The sequence below is a fragment of the Hippocampus zosterae genome, chromosome 13 (assembly GCF_025434085.1).
Source record: "Hippocampus zosterae strain Florida chromosome 13, ASM2543408v3, whole genome shotgun sequence".
NCBI lineage: Eukaryota > Metazoa > Chordata > Actinopteri > Syngnathiformes > Syngnathidae > Hippocampus > Hippocampus zosterae.
Window position 1 is genome coordinate 2,966,329 of NC_067463.1, and position 21,452 is coordinate 2,987,780.

A 21,452-nucleotide genomic window follows, 5' to 3' on the forward strand; every position below is an offset into this window, starting at 1 on the left:
GGAAAGAACTGCACCTCCTGTCTTCAGCTGTGTATGTTACAATGGAGCTCTTGTACATTTTAATTAGAAAACTTTATTTTTTGTTATTGATTATAATTTTGGGATAGGGTCCAACACACCGGCAAACCTCATGGAAAAATAAAAGCAGGACAGAAAATGGATGGATGAGTGATTGGATGATTGTTTATTTATGTACGGCAGTAACATAACTGGGAAGAAAAATAAAGTTATGCGAAATAAAGACATGTGAATTACGAAAGGCATTTGACTCTTTAAAAAATAAATGTTAACACAGTGTTATTCCAGCGGCACAAGGGGGTCAGTCTCACGCTTGCAAAATCACGACCAGTGTTTACTCATGCCATGGATTCTCCCGCTCGCTTTTTGTTGTCTTTGTGTCAGAGCAGAATTACCTCTGCACTGTCGCCGATTCACAAAAGGGTCTTGAAAGTTGCGCACAGCCATTTTAGCATTTTCTGAACGATTTGTGCATCTGTGTGTAGCATGTGTAAATGGTATCGATCCATGCGCACCAAATCCAGCAGACACTTAAACAGCTTCTTCCCTCTAGCCATTAACTCCCTAAACAGTCACCGACGTATACTTCACCGCACCAGACACTTCAAAGCGTTCAAGGACAATTGCACACTTCTTATCCTACAAATACTGCTACTGGTCACTTTAAAATGGTTCAATGATTTACTGCACCAACTGCACAACTGTTATAGTATTGTATTCTACCACTGATCAATTTAGCTCTGCTTGATACTTTGCACATTGTCTCACAGTTGTTACTGGGTGGTACCACCGCACTACGGTTCACTTACATTATGCCATGTCCTTCCATACTTACTTTTCCATACTTATTTGTCATGTCCTTGTTTACGATTATGCTAATGCAGCGTGTTATACCGGAGACAAATTCCTCGTGTGTTCTACATACTTGGCCAATAAAGATGATTCTGATTCTGGCAAGGATTGGGGGGGGGGGGGGCACACTCCCAACAACACATTCAGTTATGTGGTTACTGCGGTAGCTTTTTATAATGATAAATAGATCTGCAAAAGGGAGCCATCGTAGATTCAAATTACATGTACAATTATTGTGTGCAAATAGGTGGGGACCTGGAGTAACAGCCTACCTGTCAAGTGTGAAATTACAAAGAGGTTTACATACTTGGGAGGTTGGCTGTGTGAAAATTTGCCCCCTTTCAAGCAACGGCTGGAGTCTGGCCATAGGACTATATAGACATGTAAAATACAAATTATCAACATCAATAACTGCAGATCTGCACAAGAATAGAATTAACTCCTTGTAATGTGGCATCTTGGTGATGAAGTACTGCCTCCACAAATGAAAATAGAAAACTGTGCTTTCATGTCATTTTTATCGGGGTTCACTTTTCTCTTCACACTCTGGGCTGCTTGAGAACAAATACCCTCTCATCTCATTGCAGCACCTGAGCGCCATCCTGGTTTTCAGGGTAACGAAAACCATGCTCAACATTTTCTGGTGGAACAGGTTGAGCAGTGGCTCATTTCATGCGATAGGACAGCCCCTCAGAAAAAAAGGCTAGTTTCAGTGAGACTAGAAAAATATTGTGACTAGTTCATTTCTTAAATCTACAGTATCTTGTAAATTTCAATTTGGAACTAGATTGATCTCTCTTCTCACACTCGCGCTATGACGTTCATCTTCTTATGAGTCGAAAAACAAGACATCTTACATCTACTCTCTTCTCATGGTCATTATTTACATTGCACCAATAATGATAACCTGTCATCTGATCACATGATAAGCTGTCCACTGTGGTAACTGCTGTCACTGAAAGGTTAATGTTCAAACTATTCATTCTTCCATCCTAGCATTTTCTAATCCGAATATCCTCACGAGGGTCGCGGGCGTGCCTATCCGAGCCATCTTCGGGCAGTAGGCGGGGGACACCCTGAACCGGTGTCCAACCAGTTGCAGGGCATACAGAGACGAACGACCATCTGCGCTCACACTCACACCTACGGACAATTTAGAGTGTTCCATTCACCTGCCATGCATTTTTTGGGAATGTGGGAGAAAAACCCATGCAGACACGGGGAGAACATGCAAACTCCACACAAGAATGCCCGCGCTGGAAGTGAACCCTGCACTTTTGCACTGTTAGGCCGACGTGCTCACCAGTCGTCCCCCGCCCCACCAAACAACCATTCATTTTTTCATTCATTCATTCATTCATTCATCTTCCGAGTCGCTTGATCCTCACTTGGGTCGCGGGGGGTGCTGGAGTCTATCCCAGCTGTCTTCGGGCAGTAGGCGGGGGGCACCCTGAATCGGTTGCCAGCCAATCACAGGGTACACAGAGACAAACAACCATCCATGCTCACACTCACACCTAGGGACAATTTAGAGTGTTCAATTAGCATGCCATGATTGTTTTTGGAATAAGGGAGGAAAACTGAGCACCCAGAGAAAACCCACACAGGCCCGGGGAGAACATGCAAACTCCACACAGGGAGGCCGGAGCTAGAATTGAACCCGGTACCTCTGCACTGTGAAGCCAACGTGCTAACCACTGGACTACCGGGCGGCCCAACAACCATTCATTATTGCATTTATTGATTGATTTGTTTTTTGTTTCGTGTGTTTTTGTGTGTTTAAACATTGATTGTAAATGACTGTGATGATCAGGAAGACTAGTTCATGTTCCCATATTTTAGGAGAAGGGCATACAGTTTATACTTATGAGTGGACTTAATATGACTTATCTCACACGAGCGCGCACACGTGCACACACGCACGCACACACGCGTGCACACACACACGCACACACACACACACACACACACACACACACACACACACACACACACACACACACACACACGCACACACACTCTAATCCAAATTCTGCATACAGTGTGTGCTTTTGACTTCAAAAACGTATGAAGAGCAACCTCACGTATTTGCTATTCCGTTTTTCCACACCGATACCTCAGACATGAATATATGAATTCCTTATGTGTGAAGGCAGCAGAACTGAGCCGCTCTTTGTACTGAGTTGAGTTGTGACTTGGGGCCCGGGGTGCCCACAATCCCACTCATACAGACACACTAATACGCGCGCACAGTAGTGCCATTCATCGCACCTCTGGATTAACAAACTCTTATCCTTGAAAGTATGTTCAGGGGCAGAAAAGTGTGAGAGGGAAACAAATACAGTGTTCCTTCACCATACAGTACAGGCAGGCTGAACAATTTGGGAGCAGGGAGGGCTAATGTGAACTTGCTGCTCTCAAATTTGAATCTCATCGCATTGGTTATGGTAGTTTTAATCCCCAAATGGAAATTCAATGCATATTTCTCCAGTTATTCTTACTGTTTTGGGTTAAGGAACACCCGATATGCTATGCTGTGTAAATTGAGCCGTTTGTGGTCAATAACCTGATTGAGGTTTTCGTAGAAAGCCCCTCGGCGTTGAAACCGAGTGAAGCCAAAGCCATAAAGAATTGCACAAAGTAAGCCCACTTCAAAGCGGTCAGACTTTAACTTCCCATTCTTGGTTTTGTGTCCTCGATTAGCAGTGGTTAACTTACAGTATATTCACACTTGTGTGACAAGTAAGAATGTTCCAAAAAAAAAGTTTGCCGCATTTGTGCGTGGTTGCGCCGGCCATTCATGAATGACTGTGATAAAATAAGGCATTTTTCAGCGCTTCCAATTTGAACCCTAAACTGAATGACCGCAAGGATGAACACTGACATGGAACGCCGACTCTCAATTTCAACCTTGAAGGATATTTAAATGGCAACACATTATCTTGAATCTTGCCTATTGCGAGAAAGCAATACCAGAATAATTGGCCCGAAAAACAGACGATTCACCACTGATGGGATTCAAACTTGCAGACTCCAAGCAACACGAGTTGCACGTCCCATTTAACCCTCTGAGGGACAGCGCTTACAACAGTGGACAGCGTATCATGTGATCAGATTCCAGTGTACAGGAAAGGGTTACAATGCTGCAGAAATAGACATTTCAACTGAAAAACATATGGCATTGTTGCTTTTGTACTTACTGAACACTTGAGACAACGGTGCAAATGCCCCCCCAAAAAACGCATGTCGAAAATGAAAATGAGTCACTTGAATCATGAATTGCAAATTCTTTTCCCTCTTAAAAATAGCCATTGATATTTAAATGATCTCAAAAATATTCTGCAGCATTTGCTGCAAGCTATGTGCTGTAAAGACACTTAAACTATGATATCATTGTAGATAAAACAAAAAATACAAACATACAGAGTACGGTCTACGCTTTGTGCCGAAAGTTTACGCTTTATGGCGAAACATTTAGGACAAAAATAAACATTTTGTTGCCGGAACACTTTGCCTTGCATTTGGAGACTGTTATCCACTGATGTAAACATTGTCTGAATGTATATAAATACTGTCTGAGAGAGAACAAAAACTGTTGGGCTTTCTCTCAAAAATAAATGAGTGGAAAGTAAGACAGAAGTGCAACTACTGTTATACCAAAGCAAAATGTTTTTTTTTTTTTACATGATGTGAGTACATATAGGGTCGAGCAGAGCAGATCTGATTTGGTCAATGTGAGCAGTGAACAGTGAACACTTCTCTTTGAGGACAGGATTAAATTAATGAACAGAAAATACAATTTTGGTGAGGTAAAGAGAAGCTAATCATAGAATAGAATGTAATGCTCCGGGGACTGTGAAAGTCTGACAATTTTACATGTTTGTTGAAGCCGAAAAGGATTAAAGTTGGCCAAAAAAGTTGTGGCTTCGAATCAGAATGTAATGGTACCGATAGATATCTTTTTGATTGACAGTAGTTGGATTCATCAACAAGGAAAAAGAAATGTTGAATTTACTAAATTTTATTTAATCCAGATACATATTTAAATAGTTGTATCATCTATTTTATAAAGAATCTGGTCCTAAATGATTTTATTTTGTGCAAGCACTTCACAAAATAAAATTGATACATTATTATAGAGATACATTTTTAAGTAGGAGAAAACCCACACAGGCACAGGGAGAACATGCAAATTCCACACCCTCATTTATCTTTCATTTCGTTAGATAAAATGTTACGTTATTTTGTTCACTTTTGTGAACCAGAATCACCTTGGTGCATATGGGAGGGGCATGCGGCTGCTGGCCATGGTAAGGAGAAGATTTTTATTTAAAAGGAGACTGAGGGCAGCAAATAGATGATTGTTATACTGCAACATTCAGAGCTAAGGAACAGTACAGCTTAAGTTAACATTGTCATATGGGTCTATTTTGTTTATTGCTCTGCATGTACGATCAAAGTTCCAAATGTGTGTAAGTGACAAAACTGCAAGACTAATGAGCAGCCAACCCGCAATGATTTACGTCTAACATTTACGTCTAATTTTGGGTTGACATATTTTGAACCAGATGTACTGTAGTATTTTGTAGCACCTGGTTTTGTCAGTGGAGCAATGGAAAAAAACCCTATGCGTTAGTCAGCTAGCTGTAAAAAGCTCTATGTTCCCCTGATTTCAAAGAAAACAAATGACTGAATGTTTTTATGACAGACCTCCATTTCCATAGCATTGCTTTAGTCACACTCTCTTTGTCTTTGCAATTGAATAATAACAACAATAAAGGCATATTCATTAGCTGTTCAGGTGAGTCTCCTGTGACACACAGAATGAGGGTGCAGAGTTGCCATGGCTACCGATACTGCCTTCCTGAGCTTGCTGAAAACAATAATTTGTGTCTTTATTGTTTGTATCAAACAGACGAAAATGTCCATGCGTAGCCATGTCAACACCTCATTGTGGCAGCCAAGTCGGTGGATTTTACTGTTGTGCCACCATGTTAATCAGGAGTCATCAAGGTCATGCTGGACCACAACATGCATGCTATATCGAGGCATGCAGGATGTTGCTTTGTTGCCTTTGAGCCTCTGTTCTTTACCTGCCGAAATAACAAATATAAAGGGACGATACAACCGGTATTTATGGATTCTTTTTTTTCTCAGGAACAGTAAATTGGCTTACATTTTCAATTCTATCAATTTGCTTTGGAGCAATCAGTAAGTAAGTAACTACTGTTGTAACGCCCCCTTTCTGCTTTCCGGACACGCCTCCCTCCCTTCTTCCCCCGTACCTTTGTGTGACATTGTCAAATGAACTGGACACAATTTGTACAATCCAAACCAATGAATGAACAATCCCCAAACTGTGCTTAATTCTCACCCAAATTTATAAGCGAATCTGTACTTTTGACACACTCCAACCTCTAAAAATATCACAACCATAAGCCTCACAATAACCAGTCTTTGTAACAAAATGAGGAAATCAGCAAATGGGGTGCCTATATTTTTTGTCGCATGCAGGGTTCATTCATCCTTCATTCATTCATCTTCCGAGCCGCTTGATCCTCACTAGGGTCGTGGGGGGTGCTGGAGCCTATCCCAGCTGTCATCGGGCAGTAGGCGGGGGACACCCTGAATCGGTTGCCAGCCAATCGCAGGGCACACAAAAACGAACAACCATTCGCACTCACACTCACACCTAGGGACAATTTAGAGTGTTCAATCAGCCTGCCACGCATGTTTTTTTTGGAATGTGGGAGGAAACCGGAGCACCCGGAGAAAACCCACGCAGGCCCGGGGAGAACATGGAAACACCACACAGGGAGGCCGGAGCTGGAATCGAACCCGGTACCTCTGCACTGTGAAGCCGACGTGCTAACCACTGGACTACCGGGCCGCCGCATGCAGGGTTGTATTTGTTAATAAAAATAATAAATGAGATTTATAAAGCACCCTAACAGATACCCAAGGATGCTTTTGTGTCAAAAAAAGGAAAGGCTGGCTTTAACTGTGAGAAGCCACGCCAGGGGAAATGACACATGGCAAATTAGACAACAACAGCACGAGGTTCGCAAGTTGACACCTTCTTTTCTTTCAAGCCGAGTATCATTTTGCAGCGGAAGCTTTACTGCTGACATCCATTTTAACCCTTTCATGCACCAATAATGATAACCTGTAACCTGATAACTTGATAGGCTGTCCAATGTAGTAACCGCTGTCCCTGAAACAAAGAGCTATGAAATAAGTTCAATGTTTGCATCATCAAAGTGATCTTTTGAGGTAAAACACCCTGCTCTCATTACTTCTACATGATGTTTCTTAGACATCATGTACAGAAGGTCTTTCTCAGCAGGCGCAAGGAAATGTATTTTCCTTAAATCAGGCATAATACTTTTTAAACCTGTAGTCATTATTACTTTCGTTCATTTGTACATTTTCAGGTGTTTTTTTCTCGCTCGCATATGGATCCATACTGTATTAACTTAGGTGTGACGACATGATGATTGTAGCTGGTAAAAATGGGAGAAAGTCACTGACATTGCAGAATGTTGATAAGCCATTGTATTTTCAAACGGCTTCTAGTATGGTGCAGTCAAAATGTCCATGGTGTAGTATTACCGCAATCCTGGTTCAGAAATAGCTTCACCGTCCCTCATTCAAGTGTGACGTAGGCTGCACGCAGTTGTCATAATGAGAGTGGTGAGTGTACAAGGACATGCACCATCCACATTCACAGCCAAGTCAGGCATGCTTCCTGGAGATTGGTCCTGGAGGGATGGGCTTGACTGGCTGCGCATCAGGGAGACTGCATCAGGCCGTGCCGCTGGTCCGTGCGCTTGGTCCAAGCGTGTTCATACCGCTGTGTCGTGGGTGGAAGGCCAGAGGCCCTGACCTCCCTGTCTTACCCACAGGGGCAGGGCTGCAGCTGGATATCCAGTGTGGCCATGGTACAGCTATGGTGTGCAATGTTCCTCCGCACTGATAAGACAACACAGAGAATGAAAAACTATTGGTTTGACATGAATATTTAGGAAAGTCAATGTAAATAACGAGAAATAAGAGATGAGACATGTCATTTTGAATCCTTAGTTTTTGTCAATTGTCAGTATCCTTCACATTAAATATTAGTATTGGGTGATAATGTCATAATGTCCTTGATATTTGATTCCAGTTCCTGTTCCATGTACAACTCCGATGACATTCAGTAGAGGCTGGACCGTCAGCAATGTCGAATGATCCTTAACATGTCTGTATGATGAGTTTTTAAAATAAATCATGACATGTGGGGTGATACTTTTTCAGGTCAGTCCTTTAGGACAGATGATGCCAAACTTTGAGACCACATGGACTGGCTAGGGTTTGCAGAGGTCGCAGATGGACATGAACAATTAAGGTGGAAGGCTGTCTCCAAGTGACCACTTCACACCGGGGATCTGTGATCGCCCAGGCCAACTTTATCGTCAACCCTCGTGATGGAACGTACTTCACCAAAACAATACTAGCGCTGATTTTAAAGGAATGAGTGGAGTCGCCTCCACTGGCTAGGAAGTAAGTCAGCTGTGTTCACACTCACAACGACGGCTGTGTTCACACACACCCCTTTCTAACTGTGCCCCGTCTATGAAAAGTCAAGTCAACTGTATTTATAGAGCACTTTCAAACAGCCATCACTGCATACAAAGTGCTGCATATGCAAAATAATGCAGAATAGGAGAATATTGCACTCATGCTCACAGGTGTTCTGCACTTTGTGCTAGATTTATGCTGCACCTGAAAACAGTTCAAATATATTACACTGAAGAGCTCTTTTCCAAAAGTCAACATAATTTAAAAAAATGAATTTAAGTATTTGGTTGTTGTTATGTTCCAATTAACCCAGTTATTTTTTACAATTAACATGTCAAATTCGCATGTCTGAGTAAATGTAATTTTTGTCTGAAAAAACAAAGTGGATGTATAGCGTTTTTGAAAAGAGATTATAATGTACATATATAACCGCTGATTCCCTCTCCTCGTGTAAAATGGTTGCTTCGGGCAACCATCAGCCCGTGCAGGGGTGAGGCCTCACATAGCCCCTCTGTGCAGGAACATAAAAAGCTCAATGTGGGAACCTCTGTGAAGGGCAACCACATTCACTGCCGACGCAAATAGAAAACACATTGTGTTGTGTCTATGTGTTGACAAGCCTTTATTCACCTGTTTAAGTACCGCATACAGTCACACGATTCAAAAGTAATGGATGATCACAAGTTTAGCAGTCAAGTCAAGTCAACAGTATTTATAGAGCACTTTCAAACAGCCATCGCTGCATACAAAGTGCTGTACATGGAGCAATTTAAGATGCACAATAAACAGTAAGACAAATCGGTAATAAAGGGGGTAGAAAACCAAGAACAAATCAAAGTCATGCCGAGTCGAATGCCAAAGAATAAAAGTCAGTAACAAAGACAATGTGTGTGTGTGTGGGGGGGGGGATTAATGTATTTTAATGAAAATCCTTGGCATCGTGGTATTTTCAGAGTTTTACATTGCATCTTTTTATGATGTCGATGTCATCTAATTGGTGAGGGTGAATACTGTTGTCACGTTGCAAAGTGGTGGTGGACCCCAAAAAGCAGGCAGGAGGGAGGAGCGGGATGTATTTAAAACAAAGAAAACTGAATCCAAAACACACAAAGTCCAAAGTATCAAACAAAAACCATGACTAAATCTAAAACATTACAATGAACTAGTGATGGGTCCATGAGGCCTCATGAGGCGTGTCGACACACTGACACACTGTGTTGATACTTTGCTGATACTGTGTCACTGACCACTGCCACCTGCTGGACCTTCAAGATCCCTGCAGCCAACCCACTTAACAGACTGAACTGACTGATAAATTGTTTTGTATATTGAACATATAAAATATACAATTCGGTAATAAATTGGCAAAAGGTGAAGGTAAGATATAAAAAAAGGAAAAGAAAATAGTCATCATCACAAATATGTGTTCAAAGGAGTAGAAAGAAGCAAAAAACCTATCCCGAGTTCTACCCCTTCTTATATATGAATTGATCATTTTTCTAAATAGGAAAGAAAGTCTAAATATCAACAAATGCTTTTACCCTTATGTATGCTGTACTAATACATTTTTACATTAGGTTTGTATATACAGTACATACTCTTTAGAGCACATGTATATGTCGATTTTCTCATATTCATAATGGATGCTACATTTCATTAATATATTAAATAATCTTATCAATGTATTTCTGATGTATTGCTATATTTCATGAGTGCATCGAATTTATCATCTTAATTCTGATTTGTGTAGTTGTCTTGTACTACTCTCGAATTCATTTTTAATCTCAGCAAGAGAGTTCCTCATTTTACTGGTCCGTTTCAGAATCATTCCACAGATTTACACCTATTACAGATACACTCCTTTGTGTGATGTTCGTTCGTGTTTTGGATTTTTTTGTATAGATTAGTACCCCCTAAATTATGACAACTTTCTCGAATTTTAAAAAGCTTCTGGATCTTTTGGCAAAGGTTATTATTGTGTGCTTTGTACATTAATTGGGCGATTTTGAAGTCAATCAGGTCATGAGATTTCATTGTTTAATTTGATAAACAGTGGATTTGTGGGTTCCGTCCATTTGGAACCAGTGATTGTTCCGATTGCTTTGTATTGTAGTTTTAAAACAGTGTTTTACTGGCATTTCCCCATATTCCCACACAATAGGTCAAATATGGAAGTAATAAAAGTACGTGTACAAGGATCTCTTATTCAGCACATCCTTAGTTTTTGGGAGGATCCCTATGGTTTGGGATATTTTTCTTTTATTATCTATTATGTAGCTGCCAGCACGGTTTTGCATCTACAACTGTTCCAAGACATTTTCATAAGGTCATTCATCGATTTGATGATGAAGTGTATACAATATCATTCACATCCATGCATTCATTTTGCAACATTCAATGTGTTCAAATAATGTGAAGATCATTTGAATGAGGATTCTTGTGGGCTTTGATTTCACAAATTTTTATTGAGAAAAATAAGATGCTCCAATGTTTTAAACTTCAGCCTGTTGCGTCTTTTACAAGCAATTTCTCCTGCTGTGGAGAACACACGCTCACAAGGGACGGATGAGGCTGGCGTACAAAGGAACCCCTTTGCGAGGTGGGAGAGGTTGGGGAAAGAAGTGTGTTGGTCCTTCCTACTGGAACAGCGGGTCCCGGTCACGTGCAATATTCCCCTGTGCCAGGTACCGGTGGACCTCAGATACTGCGTTTGCTGTTGCACCACCTCTTCCCAGTCTCCCCACCTCATCATCCAGATGACTCCACAGGCCACCTAAAAAAACAAAACCAAATAAATTGGCATTTAGAACAGTTTCCAATCTCCTTTGCGAGGTGGGAGAGGTTTGGGAAAGAAGTGTGTTGGTCCTTCCAGTACAGCTGCTTCCTGGAACCTTAATTGTCAAACATGGAGTGGAGAGTCAACCAATAATAATTACTGATTGTCAATTAAATCATCAACATAGCAACCGTGAAAAGATGAGTGAACGTTTGTATACCTGGCGTAATACTGGGTGTATCGCGAACTTCATTCTCATGCTTGGCCCGATAATGCCTCAGCATGGTGGAGGTGCTTCTGTTGGTGTATGACAATTCGACCCGGCAAATTCGACATTTCACCTGTAATGAAATGTGAATAAGAAGTAACTAAGAGTTACCTTGAAATGTATTCGGATTAGAATGGTACAACACATGTCAAAAATCTGAGAGGCACTCGGCGAGTGCCTCTCGCCGAGAGGCTCTCGGCAACAGAAGGCGATTTGAATAAATAAATAAATAATACCTTATTCTCCAGGACATCAAAATGGTCCCACACGGCGGATGATTTGCGTCTCTGCTCCATAATCGGCAAGGAAGGCAAGGCACGAACACGAAGTCTGCACTGACACGAGCTTCGACAAGCGAGCGCGAGTGAGGTCTGGCTTGTTTCGGCAAGTGGCATTGTGTCGCCAAACCCACTTCCTTATAAACACTGTGCGGCGGGCTTTTGCTGCGTCAACGCCCTCTGCACTGAGTCGACGCCCCCTTGACTAAGTGGCGCAGCCTGTACTGTGCCAAGCAGCCGATGCGGTCTAAACTGCACCGGTGCAGTTCACGTGTCAATTAGCAGCCTGGACTGCGTCAACGCAGCCGATGTGTCAATTAGCAGCCTGGACTGTGTCAACACAGTCGATGTGTCAATTAGCAGCTTGGACTGTGTCAACGCAGCCGGTGTGTCAATTAGAAGCCTGGACTGTGTCAATGCAGTTCACGTGTCAATCACGTGACGTAATGAAGCAGCACATGCATCGACACGTGGTTTGCTCTGTGAGCCCGGCGCATGTGCAATGCATCGATGTCGCTGGACCCATCACTACAATGAACTAAACATGACAGAAAACAAGAGCAACACACATGACAGTAGCGAGTACAAACAATGACCCAACACTGAGTGTTCGGGCTTGGAGTCCTTTTAAAGCCCTAATTAGTTATGACCAACAGGTGTGCAGCTGCCAGAGGAGCCCTACAGTGCCACCTGACTGTAAGCCGCGCCTTTTCCCCAGTGTCTTCCCCACTCTTGTCACAATGATGCACCTTTTCTACAGTCTTTTCTGCTCCCAAAATTCAAATTTTAGTTTACTGTTCATGAATTTTTATTTACTCCGCAAAGGCGGAGTCCAACAATGGTAGCGGATACTTATTCTTGATTGTGATTTCATTTAACCCACGATAGTCCACGCACGGTCGCAGGGTCTTGTCTTTCTTCCCCACAAAGAAAAATCCCGCCCCTAACAGTGAGCGCGATGGTCTAATTAGACCGGCAGCGAGTGAGCTGTTTATATATTCTGTTAGTGCCTCACGTTCGGGTTGGGACACCTGCTATAGCCGTGAATTCGTCAATGGAGCGCCCGCCTGCAGGTCTATGGTGCAATCATAGGGACGGTGTGGGGGCAAAGAGTGTGCGCGATCCTTACTGAACACTTCTCGAAGGTCATGGTAGCAATCTGGCACTCCGTCAAGGTAGATAGTGTCGGGAGAGTCGTCACTGGCACGTCCGTGCTCCCCTACGGCTGATCGGAGACAGTGTTTGTAACAGTACCGGCTCCATCTTTCTATTGCCGGGCGCTCCTAGGAGATCACGGGGTTGTGAGTCTTGAGCCAGGGCAACCCGAGAACAACCGGAGCGGCTCGAGACCGCATTAAATAAAAACGTCGATGCTCGACATGGTTTCCGGATAATTGGAGTTTTAGTGGTTCTGTTCTTTGCGTTACTACCACCAGGAGGCGCCCATCGAGATCACAAACCCACTTTTTATCGGCCAATTCCTCGATAAAACAACCCAAATCCAATGCGAGGTTGGTGTCCATCAAACAATCATCGGCCCCCGAGTCTATCAGGGCCCTAACCTACAGCGACCGGGACCCCCCAAATATCTCCCCTTCGAGTTCCAGTCTTTTGGGGTGCCCCGGCCGGGAGTCGACTCGCCTAGGCTCGGGAGGCACTGCGTGGGGTCGTGACTCATAGTACTCGGTGAATGAAGAGAATGGAGACTCCGGACGGCTGGGTGCAGCGTGAGGACCTTGTTGGACGCTGTCAGACACAGCCCGATCGTTGAATTGGCACCTTCTCTCCTCTGATCCAAAGTTTTTGCCACCCAGCTGCATCGGTTCCTCCGCGGTGGCCATATTCCGGGATCGAGGGTGGTCTCCGGGCCCTGCTGCCCAAAGCGCCCCACGGTGTTCCTCGCGGTACGTGGCATGCCGGAACGGGAACCGATCACCTCCATGCTCCCGGTCTCTCTCTCTCAGGCGGTTGTCCATCAGAAGGGAGAGCTGGATTAACTCCTCCAGGTCTGTACTGTGGTCGCGGGTCGCCAGTTCGTCCTTGAGCTGGGTGTTTAGCCTGCGACGAAACAGCGCTCGGTCTCCGTAGCCACTCTGGGCGGCCAATATCCGGAACTCGATAGAGTAGTCCGCCACCGATCGCCTCCCCTGGTGGAGGGTAAGTAACCGGCCCTCCGCCTCTCGGCCCCGCACGGGATGGTGGAACACCCGGCGAAACGCCGTTACGAAGTCGTGGAACGAAGACCGGAGACTCGGCTTCGCGTCACTCGTCGCCATAGCCCATGACACTGCTGGACCTGTCAACAAGCTCATAACATAGGCCACTTTCGCGGCATCATTAGTGTAGACGGACGGTTGTTGGTCGAATATGAGTGAGCACTGGTGGAGAAAGTGCCCACACTGCCCGTGCTCACCCCCGTAACGTGGGGGGTGTGGAAGTGACGGCTCCCTCATCATTGTGGGGAATGATGCGGGTGCCTCAGGGGTGGTTGAACGAACCCCGGGGGGAGGTGTTCTCCGTTCCTCCACCCGTACCAAACGGGGTTCAAACTCATCGAACCGATGAGTCAGCATGGAAACCGCGCCGCGGAGTTCCGAAATGGTTTGGCCCTGCTGACTCATCTGTTGCTCTTGTCGGGACAGAGCGGACAAAATCTTCTCTATGTCTGCGGGATCCATGGTGGCCGGAGAATTCTGTCACGTTGTGCCCGAAGCGATAGAATGATCGCTTCGTGCACAACAAAATAAGGAAGTGGATCCCCGAAATAGCAGACACAAAAAGAGATTTTGTCAGAGAACAAAAGGAGTCTTTAATGACGAACACAAAATACCCGACAGGGAGAATAACAAAAAATGCTGGTCAAAATAAGGACCAGGGATAGAATAAAGAGAACAACAAAAAACACTTGCGGAAAAAATAGCAAGGAAGGTCTGATTTGACAATTATATAAATTTCATACGCAAGAGGAACAATGACGCGTAATAACAGCCACAAGGCTAAGAGGCAACGAATAATCCAAATAGGAATTGAGCGAGAGAATATTGGCGCGGGCGTGGAATTCTCCGGCAGTGAGTAGACTGCCAGAGCGTCCAAATAAAGGCAGAGTAATCACTCACAAATGGGTGACAGGTGTGCAGGCGGCGGGGAGAAAGCCCGCCCCCTGCTGGCAAATACGGGACGTGACATATTAAGAGGATTCATTCATTGGGGGTGTACCATATACTACGAAGCGCCTTATTGGCGGTAAATAGTGACTCATTATTTAAGACACAAAATAAATGCCCGAATATTCATATTTAAATTTTACGCTCAGATTAAAAATGTGAAATGGAAAACCAGTTTTGATCAGTCATGATCTATCAAATGATCCATCAGCCATATTATATCGAAGACAAATGCGTATGCATCGTTTTTGGAATTAGCTTCATGTGTTGCACATAATACAGAAGAAATGCCTTTACTACTATTTAATATTTCCGATAGCATAGATTTGAACTAATTCATTCAAATATGTCTAGGTGAAACATGATCTGTGGACATTGCTTGGTGCAATTCACTTCCAACAGTACAGAGGTTTTCATTCATCTTTCAGCTATTTTGCGATAAAACTCAAAGAACTGTTTATATGCCTTTTGTCAGGGGAGAAGTGGCTAGTCATTGTTATTATTATGTACGGCCAATATCTATGTCTCAGTCATACCGCAGGTTTGACAACAGAGAAAAGAAAAAATGTCTTGGATCACAACCAACATGATCTGGTTTCTTCCATTCGCAATGGTTGTCAGGTGAATGACACAAAAATGCATCCTATGAAGTCATTTTGTCCAGCAAGGTGTGAAATAAAAACAAGGTGTTCAAACAACCAAACAGCAGTGGAAGGGTTTCTTCCCTGGCTGTGCAATGACTAATATATAAACCTGATGACAATAATGCTTCAAACATGTTTGTCCTTGATATAACAGTGGATCTGATCCAGGCACAGGCAGTCCAATTCTGAGGTCCGCTAGTATGTGTGGTGGATGTTATTCATAAATAGGACATCAGCACGCATCAATCTTTTGAATGATTGTTGCTTACCGTATTTTCACGACTATAAGGCGCCATTAAAAGTCTTAAATTTTCTCCAAAATGGACAGGACGCCTTATGGTGCGGAGCGTCCTTTATATGCGCTGAGTTCCAAAATCTGACTGACAGCCGACATGCTGTTTATATAGAGAAAAGGCGGAAGTGACTGTGGCCAGGCATGCGGGAAGAAGTCGGCCAATCAGGGAAGGGTGGGCGTGAATATATACATATATGGAGAGGGAGAGAGAGAGAGAGGGAGAGAGAGGACAGGCAAGCTAGTCCGCCAATGGTGAAGGGTGGGTGTGTAAGTGCTAAAGGGACGCCGCCTCAAGCCAGTACCAACACTTGTATAGAGTGTGGCAATGTGTATTGTTGCAAAACGACTCCGGTTTTGGTTTCTAAGAACCCCTGAAAATAAATTCGACAAAAAGACACGCCTACGAAGCTCAGTTCAAACTTAAAGCCACCGGTTATGCTTTTGGCATGCGTGCCCATCTCACAGCAGCGGTGAAAAAAACAAGTCAAGCAAATGAACTCTGAGCTTGCCGTTATTCCCGAGGGTTGACTAAAGAACTCCAACCGCTGGACATTGGCATCAACCGGGCGTTCAAAGTAAAGTTGCAAACGGCATGGGAACAATGGATGATCGGTGGCAAACACAACTTTACAAAGAGTGAGAGGCAGCACTTGGTGAGTTACGCCACAATACGCAACAACAAGAGGGAACGCGGCGTTTTTGATGGATTACGGTACTTGCACAATTGTTCAATTCTTTCTACACACACACGCGCTGCCACCATGTTTCGCTCTGTTCTGTACTTTCAAGAGAAATGTTGACTTTGCTGTTGCTACTCCTTCTTTCCGCTCGGCAATGCGTAGCAACTCACACTAGCACGTGATGCATTCAATGACAACTGAGATGTGCAGTCCTCTGCTTCTGATACAGAGGATGAGGACTTTGATGGATTTCTGGGTGATGATTGATCGATAAACGTGAGAACATTGTACGATGGCTAAATAAAATACACCCGAACTCAGTTCTGCTTTCGTTGCCTTTTTAAAAATGTGTTTTTATCTTATCTGTATGTCTTGGCATGCTACCGTATGCTTCAAGCTAACGTGTTAGAGTGCGCGCATGCATGCCGTATGTTTAAGCTGGCGTATGTTTTACCACTGTAAAACTGCGGCCATTAGTACGATGCGTCCTGTGTATGTGTAAAATACAGAAATGTCACCCATTAATGAGACTGCGGCCATTAGTACGATGCGTCGAATAGTCGTGAAAATACGGTACTTGCTTATTCCAGTCCTTCGTAGTCGAAGACGACGTTGCGCTCCCCCATACTTCGATCCCCACGCTGTTGACGCCGCTGATGCGCACGTTGGTGCGCCCTCAGACCCGCCAGAGTAGCGCAGCCGCGCCCGCAAAGGTCGCAGCGATAGTGGCCGTCCATAACCGGTCCGGCATGTCGCTTCTCCCTGCGCTGCAGGGCCGCCAGGTTGTATGAGGCGTCGTGATGCGCTGCGCCCTCCAGGGTGCGTCGTCGCCACTCCACCTGATCCGATGCCGCTTCCTCCATGTTGGTCGGATCGATGGCGAACTTCTTGAGAGTGACCTTTATGCTGTCTTTAAAACGCTTCAGTTGCCCGCCGCTGCTCCTCTCCCCCGTACTTAATTCACCGTACAGCACCTTCTTCGGGAGTCTGTCCGGTGGCATGCGAACAATGTGGCCGAGCCATCTCAATTGACGCTGGAGGAGGAGAGTCGTTAGCGGTGGGACTCAGTCTGCTTCTGACGTCCGTGTGCGGAATTCTGTCCCACCAGTGAATGCCCAGGATCTTCATTAAGCAGTTCATGTAGAAGCGCTCCAGTTAAGATGTTTAGCATAGGGCACCCATGCTTCTGAACCATAGAGTAGGATAGACACACACACAGCGTTAAAGACCTTAGTTTTTGTGGTAAGAGTTAAGTTCTTGTTGAGGAAGCATCGCTTAGACAGCCGTCCAAATGCTGCAGGTGACGACCCGATCCGCCTTTGGATCTCGGGTGTGAGGTCGAGCTTCATGTTGACAGATGAGCCAAGGTAGACGAAGTCGCCAGTGTTCTTCAGAGCATTTTCCCCGGAGTGGAAGATAAAGGGGTCAGCGTCGGTGGTCTGCTGCAAAATCTCTGTCTTTGTTGCATTTAGGACGAGGCCAGCGCGGGTATACATGTCCGTGAGGATGTCAAGGGACAGCTGCAGTCCTGGTGGCGTGTGACTCAGCATTGCAGCGTCATCGGCATACTGCAAGTCCAGCACAGACGTGTTACTGATCTTCGTTCTGGCTTTCAATCTTCTTAGGTTAAAAAGGCTGCCATCGAGACGGTAATTGATCGAGATACCGTCTCGTATTGGGTCGGTATTGTTGTAAACATGTTCCATCATGACAGCAAGGTAGATGTTGAACAGGATGGGTGCAAGGACACATCCCTGTTTGACCCCCACAGCCACTGGGAAAGGGTCGGACTTTTCACTTCCACACACCACCCAGCCTTGCATACCATGGTGAAGGGCCTTTAACACCGCAACAAATTTTGGGGGGCAACCAATGCGTCCCAGCACACCCCATAGGAGCTCCCTGCAGATTGTATCGAAAGCCTTTGCTAGATCTATGAAGGCGATGTAGAGGTTCCGATGTTGTTCTCTACATTTTTCTTGTAGCTGGCGCAAGACGAAGATCATGTCTGCAGTGCAGCGGTCTCTGCGAAAGCCGCACTGTGATTCGGGGAGCACGTCATCGACTATGGTGGAAAGAAGTCTGAAGAGCATAATGCGGGCAAGGACTTTCCCTGCCGTTGCCAGTAGAGAGATGCCCCTGCTATTTCCGCATGCTGCTTTGTCGCCTTTCCGCTTGTATATATAGATGATGTTACAATCTTTCCAAGCTTGTGGCACGTCTTCCCCCTCCCAACATTCCCGCAGGAAACCGTGGATATCGTCCAGGAGGGCTTGCCCGCCAAACTTCAATAGCTCGACAGGAATCCCGTCTGGACCAGAGGCTTTGTTGTTCTTCAGGCCATGGAGAGCAGATTTTGTTTCTTCCAGCGTTGGTGGTGTGCTCAGTTCTTCTCTCTGCGGGAGGGGAGGGATATCGTCGAGAATTGTGGGATCAGATGGGTTGATCCTGTTTAAGAGTTCCCGAGAGTACTCAGCCCACCTTGCGAGTATAGAAGGGCGGTCAGTGAGTAGTTGATCGCGGTTGGCTGATCGCACGGGGGTTACAGAACCCTTTATTGGGCCTCAGACAGCTTTCAGACCGTCATAGAATTGGTGAAGCTGATTTTGGTCGGCGTGCTGTTGTAGCTGATTTGCGTAGGAGGTCCACCAGGTGTTCTCCAGCGTTCTTAATTGCCGCTGGGCCTCTGCGCGTTGCGTGCGGAAATTATTCCATGCCTGCAAGGAACCCGAACGCAATGCATGGTCGTGTGCTTAGTTTTTCTTCTTTAAGAGATTCTTGATGGAAGTGTTGTTCTCGCAGAACCAGTCGCGATGTTTGTGACTAGTTACGCCAAGAACCTCTCGTGCTGTTGTGAGGATCCCTTTTCTGGTGTTCTCCCATCTTTCGGAGAGGCTCTGGTCTTCGTTTGATGCTGGGTCACTGCTGTCGTCTCGTTGTTGGAGCCATTGAGCAATAGCTCCCTGATACTTGTTTCTGTACCCTGGGTCGAAGATCTTGTTGATGTTTATTGTTGGTACAGCTGGAGTTCTTCTTGCCGGTGGACGGACGCGGATGCGTAGTGAGCTCACAACCAGCCGATGGTCAGTGGATGCTTCCGCTCCACGCGTGAGTGAGACAAATTTCCGGTCCACTTGACGGACGATGACATAGTCAAGCAGATGCCAGTGACGGGAACGATGATGCATCCAGGTGGTCTTGTGCATGTCACGGAGCTGGAACATGGTGTTTGTTATTGCTAGCTCATGCTCCGTGCATAAAGTTAGTAGGCGTTCTCCGTTTGGGTTGCATGAACCGATACCGTGTTTGCCGATGACTCTGTTCCAGGTCATCCAGTCTCTGCCAACTCTGGCGTTGAAATCCCAGAGTAGGAGGATGGAGTCCCTCGAGTCGATGTTACTCAGCTGTTGGCTCAGCAGTAGATAAAAAACGTCCTTGGAAGCCTCGTTGGATGTGAGGGTCGGGGCGTATACACTAAGGAGGGTGACAAAGCGTCCGTGGGCCAGTGGAATTCGCCATCTCATAAGGCGTTCGGAGACACCGATTGGAGACGTTGGGATTGATCTTAGTAGGCTCTGCTTCACAGCAAAGCCGACCCCATATAGTCTTCTGTTGTCATTGGGGAGACCCTTCCAGAAAAAGGTGTAGCCACCTCCAGGCTCCGACAGAGAGCCTTCCTCATGGAAGCGGGTCTCACTCAGAGCCGCAATGTCAATGTTATACCGGCGCAGTTCCTCTGCTACCAGTGCGTTTTTTCTGGAGGGTCGATCTTCGTTGTCCAGGAGCGTACGTACGTTCCAGGTTGCTACCTTGAGAGAGGTATGTGAACTTTTCCGGTTGTTGCGGCCGCTAAAAAGGGGACTCCCGATGGGTGCGGCTACCCGTCCCGGGTTTAGTCTTGGGGCAGACATTTTTCTAGGTCACATTTTCTAGACCCTTCCTCGGAGTGAGGGAGGCATTGCGGACCCTGAAAAGGGCTGCCTCGTCACTCGGATGCTCACCGAAGAGCGCCGCTGCCCCATTTTTCCAGCAACTCAACGACGCCGACCCGAGCCGCCCACGTGCAGGGGGTGTGCTGAAGGCTTCCAGTCTGTCATAACCTGCCCCCGTCGCCCACCTTCCCCGTCGCCGCAGGACTTTGTCAATGTTGTGATGAAGCGGGGTGAAGGGGAGGGGTGCAAATGGTGTTCGATGATGTTTTACGTGGAAGGGGCCTGAACAATGCCCAGTCAACGACTTGACCTCACTACCCTTGAGTCAGCGGCAAGGAAGAGTCCAAGACGGCTGAGGGCTGTGTGGTTGCAGTGAGCTGCCGGGTCTGCAGTCTGTCGCAGTCCGCCTCAGGAGGCCAGCCCACCTGGCCCGTTGATTTTCTGTTAGGGTTTTCTCCCTTAGCCTTTCACATTTAGTGTACCCACAAGGCAGCGGGACCAGTTTGACCCATAGCTGGGGGAGGGATTGGTGAATAATCGGGACGTATCCACATCCGTGGGCCCAGCACTCAACACCTCTGGGGCTCCCTCCTGCTCCGAGATCCCTAGCTGATCAGCTGGCATGTTGCCATTACCGTGGTGCACCTCTGGGAGGTTACGCTAGGGTATTCTCCCTGGCTATGCAATGACTAATATATAAACCTGATGACAATAATGCTTCAAACATGTTTGTCCTTGATATAACAGTGGATCTGATCCAGGCACAGGCAGTCCAATTCTGAGGTCCGCTGGTATGTGTGGTGGATGTTATTCATAAATAGGACATCAGCACGCATCAATCTTCTGAATGATTGTAGAAACCAATTTATTGAAGGCATTATTATTATTATCATTAAATAAATTTTGAAAAGCACCCACCTAACTGTGGCACAACGAGGATGTGTGTGGGAGGGGGTTGTCACACAAGGATGCGCGATCGGTGGAG

General features: G+C 45.5%; 1 protein-coding gene across 5 annotated transcripts in view; it reads left to right on the forward strand.

Annotated features, from left to right (window-relative positions):
• The window catches only part of LOC127612980 (potassium voltage-gated channel subfamily KQT member 5-like), a 192,063-nt gene that overhangs the window by 12,978 nt on the left and 157,633 nt on the right, over positions 1-21,452 (forward strand). The window lies entirely within an intron of this gene.